The sequence below is a fragment of the Bufo gargarizans genome, chromosome 3 (assembly GCF_014858855.1).
Source record: "Bufo gargarizans isolate SCDJY-AF-19 chromosome 3, ASM1485885v1, whole genome shotgun sequence".
Taxonomy (NCBI): domain Eukaryota; kingdom Metazoa; phylum Chordata; class Amphibia; order Anura; family Bufonidae; genus Bufo; species Bufo gargarizans.
In genome coordinates this window covers 53,242,831-53,258,572 of record NC_058082.1, presented here as the reverse complement: position 1 = coordinate 53,258,572, position 15,742 = coordinate 53,242,831, and positions in this window count along the sequence as shown.

The following is a 15,742-nucleotide window of genomic DNA, read 5'->3' as shown; positions in this document are numbered from 1 at the left end:
AATACCGCAGCTGACGTCCCCTATTTTTACCACTTAAAATTGTCCAGCTTTAAAGTAAGTCTTTGACGTCGGCATGAATTTATTTGCCTGTACAGTGCCAGTTGGTATTTCTTCACAAAAGATGGTTTTGAAATGGCTGTGTACGTGCCATCTTCCACACAGTTCCCATGTTCCATTACACCTAGCTGACTCACAGAACTGTGACGTGATGTGTGCCTCTTGATAATACAGAGCTTATATTTAAAAAAAAAAAAATTCTCATTGATATTTTCTGCCATGAGTCACAAATTTAAGAATAGTTGAAATTCCCCCTTGATAGAAGCTTGGTGGTGGTGAGTAGGTTGCTGTAAAGTAAATCATATTTAAAATGTTTAGTGGTGGCCTAGTGTCCGCTGACTATTGAAATATAAGAATAGGGAATTCTCAGCCTGAAGCATAGCATAAACTTGAGGAACATCCAGTCTTAAAGGGTTTGTCACAATTGGACATTTATGACATATCAGTTGGTCATGCCATGCGCAGCGACTCCTCCACTCATCACTATGGGACTTCTTGAAACAGCCAAGCACTAGCTCAGCCATTTTCGGAAGTCCCATAACTGAATGGGGAGAGACAAAAATTGGTGGCTTGCTTTCCATTCATGGCATGGCCTCATTCTTGAGATGGGAACAGGCAAGAGTCACCTGAAGGCTTATCACTAGATGGTTAATACCCGATGAAGGAACTGGTTTAGTCCCAAAACTCATTGTAAGATTGCCAATAAAGCTTGTCTACTGTACCGCTGTGGATTGAGGTAGCCTAGCACCACTATCAAGTCCCCATTCTTCCTTCCCACCCTCCTTGCCTGTATTCTGGACCATTCATGGGACCCAAGGGGATCATGAGCTGCACTTTGAGAATTGAGGTGAGCGGCCATTTGGCTGTTTCTATCCTCACTGTACATATGGTCCTGTCTATGAGGTGTTCTCATAGCGATATGCAATAAAGCAAGGGATATAGCATCAATGTCAGGTGCTGGTGCCACTACTAGGACCTGCCCTTAACTCCAGAACTGGGCCCCCAAACAAAATGACGAACACGCTGCACATGCACAGTTTGCTCACCATTCACCTCTATGGGAGTTTTGAAAATGGCCAGGCGAGCACTCTCTGCTACTTCAGAAGTCCCATAGTGAATGGAGAGCGTACCACGCATGCACGGCCACCATTCACTGCTATGAGAAATGGCCAAACCAGCGCTGGGCTATTTTTGGAACTCCCATAGCGGTGAATGGAGAGCGGCCACTCTTGTGCAGCACACATGCCTTTACTTCTGTACCGTTCTGGACATGTGCAGGTCCCACCTCTGGGACACACTCCTATTGGTCATTAATGGCATATCCTAGAGATGTGCTATCAATGTTTGAGATGAAAATACCCCTTTGAGGCAAGAAGTTGGACTTTAAAATGCATGTCCCGATCTTGCCACAGTTTCTAAACTGCCTATATAAACTACCTGTAGTGTTGTCATCTCCAACTTTTTGTCCTTGGTCCGATAAAAGTCTTGTATGGCCGAAACATTGTCCCTTTATGATGAGCTCCATAAATGTACATAATAGAGCCTATCCCTGAAAACATGCCAGAACATTGTTTGTCATTATGCTGTGTAGCTATAGCTTGGGTTGTGAAGGCATTATTTGGTATGTTCTGAACTCTCTGTTGAAATAGTATCCTGTCTGAAAATGGCCCAAATATCAATTTTGCTTTGGAGTCAGGACTTTACATGTTGAGAAAGGAGAGAGAATTGAGCTTGTTTTATGGTGCAAAGCACACCTATCAACCAAGAGCTGATCCTCTCCTCCTGATACTGTGCAGATTCACCTAGCTCCTCATAAGTTTTCATCAGTTCACTTACAGAATGGCTTTATTGTACTTAACTTGGCTGCTGCAGAAAAATAGGTTGTCGTTGGGACACTCTGGGGATTGCTAAGTGTGCCAATATAGACATGTATGCCTATTATTTAAATGAACCGAAGGGGGTGAGCTGGGCTGCTAGTATAGGTGACCCTTTGTTTCTTGCATAAGTGCAGTGCTTGCAGAAATGAGCATCGGTAACTGTAGTTGTCTGTATATGGAACGTGTGTAGAAGGATATATGCAGGGGCGGATTAAGTGCATGATAGGCCCGGGGCTGTCTACCCAACTTGGGCCCCTCCCTCCATTTTAGTTTAGTTTTTTGTATGAAGAGGCTGCAGTGCTTTGTGAGCGCCACAGTATCTTCCTAGGCCATATGACCTCTTCAGACAAAAAAAATACCCCAAGTTGAGTCTTAAACTGAAATATGGTCTCCAAATTTAAAATACTACTAATATAAAAATAATTTAATAATAATCACCACATACCTCTTGCATCCAGTAACATCTCCTGTCATGTAGACCTTCTCTTTCCTCTTCTCCTCCATTTGACCCAGACCGCCATGGCAAATTCTTTCACCCACATTTCAGCTCTACAGAGTTTGTAATACAGACACGTTAGATTTCTCAATTTTTTACATCAACCTCCCCATCCTGGTATCCCCACGGTGTCATCCTGCTGCCACTCCCAATACTTTGCCCGTGGTGCTCCCCAATGTCCCAGGTACTACAGTATACTGCTGAAAATAGTGACCCTAATAGACATAATTGGGGTCATTTATCAAACTGGTGTTAAGTAGAACTGGATTTCCAAAAGAGCTGTCAAAAATGAAAGGTGGAACCTGATTGGCTGCTATGGGCAACTAAGCCAGTTCTACTTAACACCAGTTTGATAAATTACCCCAAATGTTCCTATAGTGTCCTCAGCAGCTATGTCCCCTAGAGTGCCCCCAGTAATGACGCCCTATATTGTGCTCCAGGCAATAAGCCCTGTATAGAGTCCCCAAAAATAGAATTTCCCCTACAGTGCTTCCCCAATAGCAACGCACCCATATAGTAATTTCCCACACACTTCAACCCCATATAGTAATTTCTCCCACACTGCCCCATATAGTAACTTGCCCCTAAATGCCCCACATAGTAATTTGCTCCCACATAGTAGTCCCTCCCATAATAATTTGGCCCCACATAGTAATCCTTCCATAAAAATTTTCTGCCAATTTGCCCCCATACAGAAGCCCCAACATAGTAATTTTCCCCCTTATGTACTCTCTCTTCGCTAATATGTCCTGTGTATCTCAACCCCACATGTCCCCCAAAGTAGGCACATGAAATAAAAAAATTAAAATCGAAATACTCGCCTATGTCCAGGGCCAGGCACTTGCTCACAGAGGAAGGCAGGATGAGGTCCTTACACCCCCCCCCCCCCCCAGCTATCTATTAACCCCTTCTTCAAGACAGCCACTTTTCCCCTTAAGGACCAGGCCAAATTTTGGAAATCTGATGTGTTATATGTGGTAACTCTGAAATGCTTTTACTTATCCAAGTCTTTGAGGTTGTTTTGTAGTGACACATTGAACTTCATGACAGTGGTAAATTTGAGTTGAAATAGTTCACCTTTATTAACCCCTTTCTGACCGGGCTCATTTTCACCTTAAGGACCAGGCCATTTTTTGCAAATCTGACGTGTCACTTATTGTACTTTATGACACTGGTAAAATGAAGTAAAAAAAAGAATTCATTTTTATTTATTAAAAAAAATACCAAATTTAACAATTTAACAAAAATTTGAAAAAATTAGCAAATTTCAATTTCTCTACTTTTATGATAGTAATACCTCCAAATAGTTATTACTTTACATTCCCCATATGTCTACTTCATGTTTGGATCATTTTGGGAATTACATTTTATTTTTTGGGGATGTTACAAGGCTTAGGCTACTTTCACACTTGCGCTTGATCGGATCCGTTCTGAACGGATCCGATCATATTAATGCAGACGGAGGCTCCGTTCAGTACGGATCCGTCTGCATTAATAACTTTAAAAAATTTCGCAAGTGCGCAAGTAGCCTGCGCGGATCCGTTCAGACTTTCAATGTAAAGTCAATGGGGGACGGATCCGCTTGAAGATTGAGCCATATGGTGACATCTTCAAGCGGATCCGTTCCCATTGACTTACATTGTAAGTCTGAACGGATCCGCACGCCTCCGCACGGCCAGGCGGACACCCGAACGCTGCAAGCAGCGTTCAGCTGTCTGCCTGTCCGTGCGGAGGCGAGCGGAGCGGAGGCTGAACGCCGCCAGACTGATGCAGTCTGAGCGGATCCGCATCCATTCAGACTGCATCAGGGCTGGACGGAGGCGTTCGGGTCCGCTCGTGAGCTCCTTCAAACGGAGCTCACGAGCGGACCGACGAACGCTAGTGTGAAAGTAGCCTTAGAAGTTTAGAGGCAAATCTTGAAATGTTCAAAAACACACTTTTTAATGACCAGTTCAGGTCTGAAATCGCTTTGTGAGGCTTACATAATAGAAACCACCCAAAAATGACCCCATTCTAGAAACTACACCCCTCAAGGTATTCAAAACTGATTTTACAAATGTCGTTAACCCTTTAGGTGTTTCACAAGAGTTATTGGCAAATGGAGATGAAATTTCAGTTCAGTATGCATCAGGATGTCTTCAGTTCAGTCACTTTTACAGTATTTGGCCGGAGAAAATACTGCCGCATGCTGCGGTATTTTCTCTGTCCACAATTCCAGAACACTTGCCTGATTTCTATTTGCATTGAAATGTATTAATGCCGAATCCGGTACAAACTGTTCCAGAAAAACGGATCTGGTTTACCGGTCTGCGCATTCACAGACATTTAAATCTGTGAAAGACCGAATCTGTTTTTTTCCAGAGGACACCGGAGAGACTGATCCAGTATTGCAATGCATTTGTCAGACTGATCCGGAAACAAATGATATCCGTTTGCATACGGATAACCGGATCCGACAGGTAGTCGCTAGTGTGAAAGTAGCCTTAAAATAATTTTTACTTTACATTTCCCATATGGCTACTTTATTTTGGCATCATTTTGTAAATGTCTATTTCTTTTTTTGCGTGTTAGTTGGATTCAATTGATGCAATTTTTAAGAATTTCCCAAACCCACTTTTTAAAGGACTCATTTAGGCTATTTTCCCATCTGTGTTTTTTGCTGGATCCATAATGGATCAGCAAAAACGCTTCCGTCATAATACAACCATCTGCATCCGTTTATGAACGGATCCGGTTGTATTATCTCTAAAATGGCCATGATGGGAGAAAACGGATCTGTCTCCATTGACTTGTATTGAGATCAGTCTTGCTCCGCATTCCCAGGACGCTGCTGCTTGCAGCGCTTTTGTGTGCGTCATGGGAACGCAATGAAACTGAACATATTCTGGTGCGCTCTGTTCACTTCACTTCAGGTCAGTTTTGTCCCCATTGACAATGAATAGGGAGAAAACTGGAGTGTTATGCCGGATCTCAATAGCAGAACAGAAACCACAGATGTGAAAGTAGCCTTAGTTGTGAGGTCGCGTTATGGTAACTGCATAATAGAAAACACCAATAAATGACCCAATTGTAATTACTACACCCCTCAAGTTATTGAGATATGACTTTACAAACATTGTTAACCCTTTAGGTGTTCCACAAGAATTAAAGCTTTTTGCAGATTTTCAATTTGAATCCATATTTTTCCTGTAAGGCAGCAACTGGTTAACAGCCAAACAAAACTCAATATTTCTGTAAACTGTAGAATCGGGGTAATAAACGCCCCATATGTGGTAAACTGCTGTAAGGGTACACAGCAGGGTGCAGAGGTTAAGGAGCAACTTACAGATTTTGGAGGGCAGATTTCACTTGGATAATTTTAAGTTGCCATGTTGGCTTTAAAGCCCCCCTGATGCACCCGTACAGTAGTGACCCCATTTTGGAAACTACGGGATAAGGTGACAGTTTTCTTGGTCCATATGATTTTTGATTGCTCGATATTATGCTGGCACCATTTTTATTTATTTTTTACAACATTCACCATTCATCATATGATTTATTTTTTTAAGGTATTATATCCATTTTCTGAAAGACATATTTCTTCATATTTTTCTGACGATCGTCTTTTGTAGGGGGTTTGTTTTGGCACTTTTTTTTTTTTTACAGCTTTCAGTTACAGGATCGCACTTGAGTCCGCGCGATAGACGGGATCGCGCTGCTACTGAGGCCGACGGCGCATGTGCCGCCTGTACAAGCGAGGTCCCGGCGACTGAGCCGGGTGTCAATTAGACTGCATAGAGGCGGGGTTAGGGCAGGGGAGTTACAGCCTGGAGTGAGGGAAGGGCTACCCCCTTGACTTCTATCATGACTTGTGGAGCTGGAGAAGAGTACTTTATAAGGCAATTTTTTTCATGCATATACATGGCAGAAAAGCGGGACAAGACTGTATGATAACACAATGAGGATGATCTATAAGGTACTTTTGATAGTTTAAGTGAAATGCAGGTGAAAGGTTCGCTTTAAGTACAATTTGTATTGTGTTTTTAGAATGTGTAGAGACAAGTGAATCTATTCTAAATGAATCGGATTCGGACAAATTTTGTAAAAGTTTGAATTGCATTTGAATCTGAATTTTGGAGAGGGGAAAAACATTAGACTTTACAGTATCTGGCTACAGAACTATTTCTCTAACCTCTGGGTAGTCATAAGATCAAGAGGTTCCCATTAAAATAAGAGCATCATTCTTTCACCATTTGGGAACTGGTGTATGTAGTAATAAACATGGAGTTCCTTTATATGATGTTTTTTTTTTTTTTTTTTTTTGCAGGGCTGGACTGGGACTGAAATTCAGCCCAGGCATTTTAAAATGACATGCCCACATACTGTGTGGTGAATGTAAAATGTTTGTGCCTTTGCCCAGTGCTAATGGCATATTTATATGGACCTTACATTCAGTAGTACCAATCATTCAGTAGAATACAGCACTACATACCTATTACATCCAGTGATGTCTCCTCTGAAATTCTTTCCTCATCTCCATTGGGAGCAAACCGCCATGATGACATCTTTCAACTGTCTTGTCTCTACACCTCTTAGATTCCTCTGTTACATCACCTCTTCCCCCCCCCCCCCCATGGGTCTTCAGTGTTATCTTCCTTCTACCCCCCCAAAACTGCCAGCTGTGCACTCCAGTGCCCCCAACACCTGAATAATATACTAAAGAAATAACGGTAACCTACAGATAGTTCCCTCCCTCCATACTAATAGAACTTCCAAAGTACCATCAATTATAATTCTCTCCCAGAGTACACTCATTAGTGATAGGTCCCCTACAGTGATAATGCTCTAAGTGTGCCCCTGTTAGTAGTAGTGCCCTCCATATTGTGCCCAATAAAGCCCCCACAGAACTTACAGTAGTCATAGTGCCCCAGTAATGATTAAGCTGCACAAAGTGCTCCAGTAGCGACAAAAAAGTACTCACCTGAGTGGCGCTTTGGTCTGTGACAATGTCATCAAAGTGCAGAGGGTGCGGCAGTTGCAGAGAGAGCAGAGCCTCTAGGTGTAATGGCAACGCCCCATTGCTCGAGGCTTATTTGCATATTTAAAAACTTATTTTTCTCAGTAATGCGGGCATATATGAGCATGGGACCAACACAGATGCCTCCAAGGCAGTTTCATGGGTACAAATGTGCTGCCCAATGTCCTATAACAGGCCTGGGAGCCTTCACAAAGCCCCAGGCTGCCATAGAAATTGATTGGATAGAAGAGGGAGCCTCAGATGCTGCAGTCACTATTGACCACTACATCTGAGTGGTTAAAGTGTAGTTGTTGGTTTTTTGTTCAGCTCAGTAAATGCTGGTAATGAGGTCATATCAACATACAGAACTGTAGACCTATAATCTTTCATTATGGCCTTCCAATTAGTCCAATATGTGTGATGTTTTAATAAGGTAAAAAGGAAATGTAGGTTAACAAGACTGGCACTGTCTGATGCTGATCAGTTTGCCAACTGGTGAAAGCTGCTGCAGAAGTGACAACCAATATGAGTGTCACTCTTGCAAAAAAAAGTCTAATATAACCGAATGGAGATATCTGCATATGAAGTCATGCCCAGCCAAGTACTGATTGCCTTGAGGTCACATCAGTGAATAACTAAGATCCTGCTCAATGAGGGCAGTCAAGAGGAAAGAGAATGACAAAGGGTACTACACAACTTAACAAAACAGGGGTTAATTAAGAGCTAAATTAAGGCCATCTATAGAAATTGCAGTTTGGGATCTCGAGGAGGTCATCCATGCCACGTCACCTTCTGGTGGGTTTTTCATTAACCAGCAATGGATTTCAGTAATGTTTCTCTAGTGATGACTCTGCACACAAATGAAAGGAGTGAGGTCATGGCTAGTTCTCGAAAACTGAACTGTATTTCAGCTCAAGTGTCGTGAAGCCGTTTAGTAGGTCTTGAAAAATGAAGGATAATTGGAATTCTGAGTAGAGGCCTTCCTTGCATTGGCTGCTTGTTAGAAGTTTGCATTTCAAGTCAGTTGTCTGCTGAGTAACTTCTAAATCGGACAGTATTTTGTCCATCACTATACCCAGTGACGGGACTAATTTTAAGGGAGTAATTTCTGCATTAATATGTAATGGCTGCAGAAGCATTTCCAACCAGGAGGCTGGGCAGCCACTGTACAATGCTGTACCAACCCCTAAATTAAAGTGTGTGTGTATAATATATATATATATATATATATATATATATATATATATATATATATATATATATATTAGTGCTCTTACCTTTTTCTGTGGCTTAGTTTCTTTAAAAACCGCACTTTTATAATATGTTAATCGCCTCTCTACCAGCAAGAAGGGCGGTTACTTGCTGGTAGCCGCCGCATCCTCCTTTCAAAAAAGCGCCCCCTCCTTCTGTTGATTGAGAGGGCCAGCGAGCGCTCTCCTCCTAAGGCTGGCCCTGTCTGCGTCCCAAATCTCGCGCCTGCGCCGTACCGGTCTTCAGTCGGCGCAGGCGCACTGAGAGGAGGACCTTGCTCGGCCGCTCCTTCCTCAGTGCGCCTGTGCTGATAACATCAGATCCACACCAGGCACACTGAGGAAGGAGCGGCCGAGCGAGCGTCCTCTCAGTGCGCCTGCGCCGACTGAAGACCAGTACGGCGCAGGCACGAGATTTAGAACGCAGAGGGCCAGCCAGAGGAGGAGAGCGCTTGCTGGCCCTGTCAATCAACAGTAGGAGGGGGCGTTTTTTTGAAAGGAGCATGCGGCGGCTACCAGCAAGTAACCGCCCTACTTGCTGGTAGAGAGATTTAGCAGATTATAAAAGTGCGTTTTTTAAAAGAAACTAGACAACAGAAAAGGGGCCATCGCCACTGAGATAAATTTTTACAAGTATGGCATCAGTCTGATTAGCCCCAAATTTGTGGGGCTAATCAGTCTGCAGACATGTGAATGAGAATTTTTGGCAGCAAAAAAGAATAACTCGAGCACGGGTATTGCCCGTGGTTCCATAATACAGAACTGTAGGGACTTGTGCTGCTGTACAGTCTCTGTGCTGACGCCAGATGACAGTCCCGACCGCCAGCCAGTCGGGAAACAGCAGAGAGCTCCAGCGCTCACTGTTTCAGTAGCTCAAATTTCTGTGCATGGGAGTAAGGCCTCTTGCACACAACTGTATGGCTTTTTCAGTATTTTGCGGTCCGCAAGAAATACAGATTCCGTTTTTAGGAACAGCTGACCCCTGATAGAACATGTCCTGTTATTGCCTACATAACGGACAAGGATAGTACTGTTCTATCTTTGAACAGTACTGAAATACGGAAACGGAAGGTATACGGATCCATTGAAATGAATAGTTCCGTATACGGGATGCAAAAATTTTTGGGTGTGCAAGAGACGCAATGGATCCACAAAAAACTGAAGTTTTTCCGTTCAAAAATGGAACATGCCGCATAACGGACAAGGATAGTACTGATCTATTAGGGGCCAGATGTTCCGTTCCGCAAAAAGTGGAATGCACACAGACATCATCCGTATTTTTTTTGGGGATCCGTCGTGTGCAAGAGGCCTTACTGGGACAGCGCGGCACTACAAGCTAGGCTGTTACCCTAAACTCAGATATGGTGCAGCTTTTTGTGCTACACTGTTTCCGTGACTCTCATGCACCGCAATGGGAGCTACTTGAATCAGTGAGCGCTCTGCTGTTTCCTGGCCGGCTGGGACTGTCATATTTAGCCTTAGTAACGGTGAGATGAGACAACCCCTTTAACTATCGAGCCACAGCTGCAGTCCAAAGGAGTACATTGCATTTTATGCAGTCTTGTCGACTGAAGCTGTAACTCAATAATTCAAATTAGTCATTAACGTTAAGTCACCGTGTAGTCCAGGCCTTATGGTAGTGTTCAAAATGTTTATTTTCGTTTAGCCCAAAAAATGTATTCACTTTTTGTGGGCGCCAGTTGTTTTTGACAAACTATGGGACAATGAATACCGCAGTGTGAACAAGCCCTGGAACTTAGTAATAAACTCGAGAAAAATCTTGGATACATTTTAGTTAAATCAACTTTTTTTAAAATGTTGTCCAGATTGCCGTTGCTCATCTGACTTCTTCTGTGCAACCAGAATTCCCAATTGAATTTGGCTGATGCTGTGGTTGTGACGTTATCAAGAACCCACGTGCAGACTACCTGCTGGGTTGGTACTAGTATAGTTAGGCATTGTGCAAGAGGTTTCAGCAATGAAACCTTGCCAGGAACTAATATTTGTTTTATTGGCTGTGTTTACCTTTGGTTATAGTCGGAGGGTAGGTCAGATTTTTGGCACACTTGCTTGTGCTTTATGCACTTAATTGTCAGTCGAAACAGCACAAACCTATCCTTCACTATTTGGAAAATTTAAGGGACTGGTTGCCTCCCAATTTCACCACCTGAAATAAGTGATCACAGGCATCTGCAAGTTGGTTTGCTCTATTATAATTAAACATTCGCGCAAAAATGGTCACTTTTTAAGCTAACTGTATTTTTGCTGGTTGCCTATGGAAGCAGACATCTGTTAAAAGGGTTTTCCTCTGGGTAGGTCATCAGTATCTAATTGGTGGGAGTCTGACACTTGGGACCCCGGCTGATTAGCAGTTTGAGAAAACAGACTCCCACAGTACAGTGCCGCACAACTTCAAACAGCTGATCGGCAGGGGTCCTGGGTGTCAGACTCCCACAGATTAGATACTGATGACCTAGCCTCTGGATTAAAAAATCTCAGAAAACCCCTTTAAAGTTTATCCTTTCAGAACATTTTTCACGTGAAATTACAGGTCTGCAACTAAAAACCTGTTAGATTATTTTTATCTAATTTCCATGTATTTTGGTGTGCTGAAAACAAATTAAATAAAATATTAAACTCCTAGCTGTCATGATTTGCCACAAAATGCAAAATTGTCTTCAAATTTATCAAATCTTTTAAAATTTGGTTAAAAACCCATAATCTTAAGTCCAAATTACTATTAATTCACATAAGTGCATTTTAATATATAAAATGCCAACAAAAAACAACTTAAAGGGGTTGTGTAAAAAAAATTAAATAAAAAATATAGCACTGTAAATCTGATGGTCGGCAATATATACATAAGCTAAGCAAGTTTTAGTGAAAAAATTATATTTTCCCCTCCCCCACGACAGCACCACTGAGAGATGGCTCCTCCTCCATGGACAGGAAACCTGTAGCATAAAAAGGTGGAGCCACTCTCCCACCTCAGTGAGGTTTCCTGTCCCTGGAGCAGGAGACTTGTAGTGTTTCTTTTCAGGGACCCATGGCTTGGAAATCCTAGGAGAGCCTAGAGAGCCATGGGTCACGCCAGCCCTTACCGGTGGTTCACTGAGGGACGGGAGTTGGTCCGGGCCGGCTCCTGATCCTGGGGCTGAGGGCACCGGTCCCTCAAAGGAGAGGCCCGAGTGCTGCCGCAAGACAGGCGGCGAGAGGGAACAAGCCAAAGGGCTGTTTTCCCTGGATGCGCACCCAGCGGGGACTGCGGGCGAAGGCCGGGCAGTGGAGCGTGTCGGAGCGCCAAACCGGAAGTCGCAGGAGTGACGTCAGCTTTGACCGGATATGTAAGTACCCATGCGTTCCAGCAGATCGTAACACAGCAGGACGGAGGAGTGGAGTGGATAGCTGTGCTCTCACCTGATTACCAGAGCTTTTGCCAGTTGGTTTTTGCCTGCAGCGGACTGAGAGGTTGGCGGCATCTTAAAGGCGCTCCCAGGGAACATGCGGAACTCTCTGAGGAGAGGTGCTGTTCCCTGCAGCATATTTATTTCAGTATTCTCTATACCTCCAGGATAAGTATGGAGGAGGAAAAGAGACCTGAGGAGACTGAGCCAGAGAAACAGCCGGTATAAGAACTCTGGATGGGGTAAGACAAGGAATTTTGTTAGATCACTGATTTGTGTCCCCTTGTAGGTTATAGATGGCAGCTAAAAAAGCCGCATCTAAGAGAAAAAACAAAGAGTGCGCCCTGTGTAGATGCCCTTTGTCAACGTCCTATAATAAGAAGTTATGTCAGGACTGTATTGAAAGAACCTTGGCGGAGGAATCCCCCAATCTGATGCGGGACATTAAGAATCTCATTAAAACAGAGGTTAAGGAATCCCTTAAGACAGCGAAAAAGTCTAAACCGGTAGATAAAACGGACTCAGAGCCAGAGTCGGTTAGCGAAAATGAGGGAGATGACAGATCGGAAGATTCATCATTCGCGGAGGAGGAGCAGGAGAAGAAATTCCTGTTCCCAGTATCTGATACTGAAAAATTGTTAAAAACAATTCGAGCGACATTAGAGCTGGAAGACGCCAAAGAAGATAGGTCGATTGCAGATGTAGTCTTTGAAGGATTACGGGAAAAAAGAAGATGTTTCCCCTTGCATAAGAGCGTATCCGCACTGATAGAAAAAGAGTGGAAAAAACCTGATAAGAAGGCCTTTATTAGTAAAAATTTTAAAAGAAAATACCCGTTCGAGGAAGAAGCTTCTACTTCGTGGGATAAAGCGCCAAAGTTGGACGTAGCCATTTCAAAAGTATCCAGAAGATCTTCATTGCCGTTTGACGACATGGGTTTTTTGAAGGATCCGCTGGATAAGAAGATAGATTCTTGCCTGAGGAATACCTGGGAAGCATCCACTGCCTCCTTTAGGCCCAACATTGCAGCAACCGTTACTGCTAGGTCCCTAGCATTATGGCTGGAGAGGTTAGAAGGTCAGTTAAGGGATAAATGCCCTAGAGACCAGATATTGAATTCTCTTCCGACCCTACAGAAGGCTGTGGACTTCCTATCAGACGCCTCGGTAGAGGCAGTTCGTCTAGCAGCCAGATCAGCTTCCACCTCTAATTCCGCCCGTAGGGCCCTCTGGCTTAAGAACTGGAGAGGGGGCGATATAGCCTCTAAACAACGCTTATGTAGCCTTCCCTGTCAGGGACAGTTTTTATTCGGTCCTGAGTTAGATGCTCTTCTAGAGAAGGCGGCTGATAGGAAGAAGAGAATGCCTCAGGAGTCTTCCTTTTCGCAGTTCAGGCCTTATAGATGTCCCTTTCAGAACGCCCCTAGATCTCAGGGAAGAAGACAGCCGGGAGATAGAGATCAGTTTCCCAGGCCAAAGGGCTCAGGAGGTAGAGGCTTTATGTTTGGAGGTTCCTCTTCCTCTCAGAAAGATAAATCTTCCAAAAAGTGACGCCAGGTTACAGGTAGGGGGAAGACTAAGGTTCTTTCCCTCTGCCTGGAGAGAAGTCGCAGGAAGGTGGGTGTACGACATTATTACAGAGGGCTTAAAGTTGCAGTTTCAGGGTCATTGTCCACAGAGGTTTGTGGTAACGAAAGAGTCCAGACAGTTATCAAAAGAGGTAGATCTACTAATAGAGAAAAGGGTGTTAGCCCCAGTACCAAGAGCAGAGCAGGGAGTGGGTTTCTACTCCACGCTGTTCTTGGTCAAAAAACCAGACGGTTCCTTCCGAACAATTATAAATTTGAAACATTTGAACAGATACCTAAACATAAAAAAGTTCAAGATGGAGACCATAAAATCAGCGATTCATTTAGTTTTCCGGGGTTGTTTTATGGCGGTAGTAGATCTAAAGGATGCATATCTTCATATCCTGATGCATCCCTTTTTTCAGAAATTCCTGAGAGTGGCGGTTACAGAGGGTACCAGTATCAGACACCTTCAGTTCCAGGCCATGCCCTTTGGCCTATGTACGGCCCCGAGAACCTTTACCAAGGTGATGGCGGAAGTAGCGTCCTTCATTCGAAAGGAGGATGTTTTATTCCTCCCTTACCTGGACGACCTCTTGATCATTGCAGAATCATGGGAGACATGTCAGAAGTCAATACGGACAGTGATTCGGATCCTGGAACGGCTGGGATGGATGATCAATTCCAAAAAATCCAGGTTGGAACCCAGCACAAGTCAGATATTTCTGGGACTTCGGTTGGATTCTCTGCAGCAAAGGACTTTTCTTCCAGCAGAGAAGATAGAGAAGATCCAGAACGAAGCCGGGAGGGCTCGGCAGAACCCAGAAATGTCAATCCGGAAAGCAATGTCTTTGTTAGGATTAATGACGGCCTGTATTCCAGCAGTCCGTTGGGCCCAGTTTCATTCAAGGATATTGCAATGGGAAATATTGAATTGGACAAAACGAAAGGATATAACGTTAGACTCCCAGATATGTCTCAGCCAGAGGACTCTGATCTCCCTCAATTGGTGGCTGGAGTTACGGAATTTAGACCAGGGTATTCCATGGAGTTACCCCAATCCAGTGGTGATCACTACGGATGCCAGCCCTTGGGGATGGGGGGCTCATTTCCAGGGTCAGGTGAGGCAGGGAAGCTGGTCCCCGTTACAGAGACAGTTCTCTTCCAACAGGAAGGAATTAAGGGTGGTGTGTTCGCTTTACGAGCAGCTCGGCCAGGACTCCAGCACCAACATGTCAGAGTAATGTCAGACAACAGAACAGTAGTTTCGTATCTGAACCGCCAGGGAGGTACCAGATCCCTATCTTTGATGAGGGAGACAGATATTCTCAGAATTTCAGGAGGAACTAACTCATATATCTGCCCTACATATAAGGGGGGTAGAGAATGTCCAGGCCGACTTCCTGAGCCGTCATCGTTTAAAGCAGTGGGAGTGGTCCCTGATTCCGGCCATATTTGCAAAGATTGTTGATCTATGGGGAGTACCAGATATAGATCTATTTGCTACCAGGGAAAACAGACAGGTAGAAAGTTTTTGCTCCCTCAGTCCCTATGAATCCCCTTATGGGATAGATGCCCTTCTCCTGGATTGGAAATTCCGTCTGGGATATGCTTTCCCCCCCTTCAGCTCCTACCCAGAGTTCTCAGGAAGATAAGGGAAGACAGGTCGAACCTAATAGTCATCGCCCCCTTTTGGCCAAGGAGAGCCTGGTTCTCTCTACTCAGATCCATGTCAATAGCGGAGCCATGGGTTCTTCCCGACATTCCGGATCTCCTGAGGCAGGGCCCAGTGATACATCCAGAGGTAAGGTCCCTGCACCTTACGGCATGGAGATTGAGAGGGTGCACCTGATTAAGAAAGGCTTTTCTGAGGCCTTGACCTCCACCATTCTTAGTAGTAGGAAGAGGGTAACAAATACCATTTATGCAAGGATATGGAAAAGATTTCTTTCCTTTTCAGGTCGGGACACTGATGTTTGGCCTGAGAAGGTTTCCACAAAACAGGTCTTAGAATTTCTACAAAGAGGTCTGTCATTAGGTTTGGCCAAGAGCACTTTGAAGGTGCAGGTTTCGGCCCTCTCGGGCCTATGTGGTA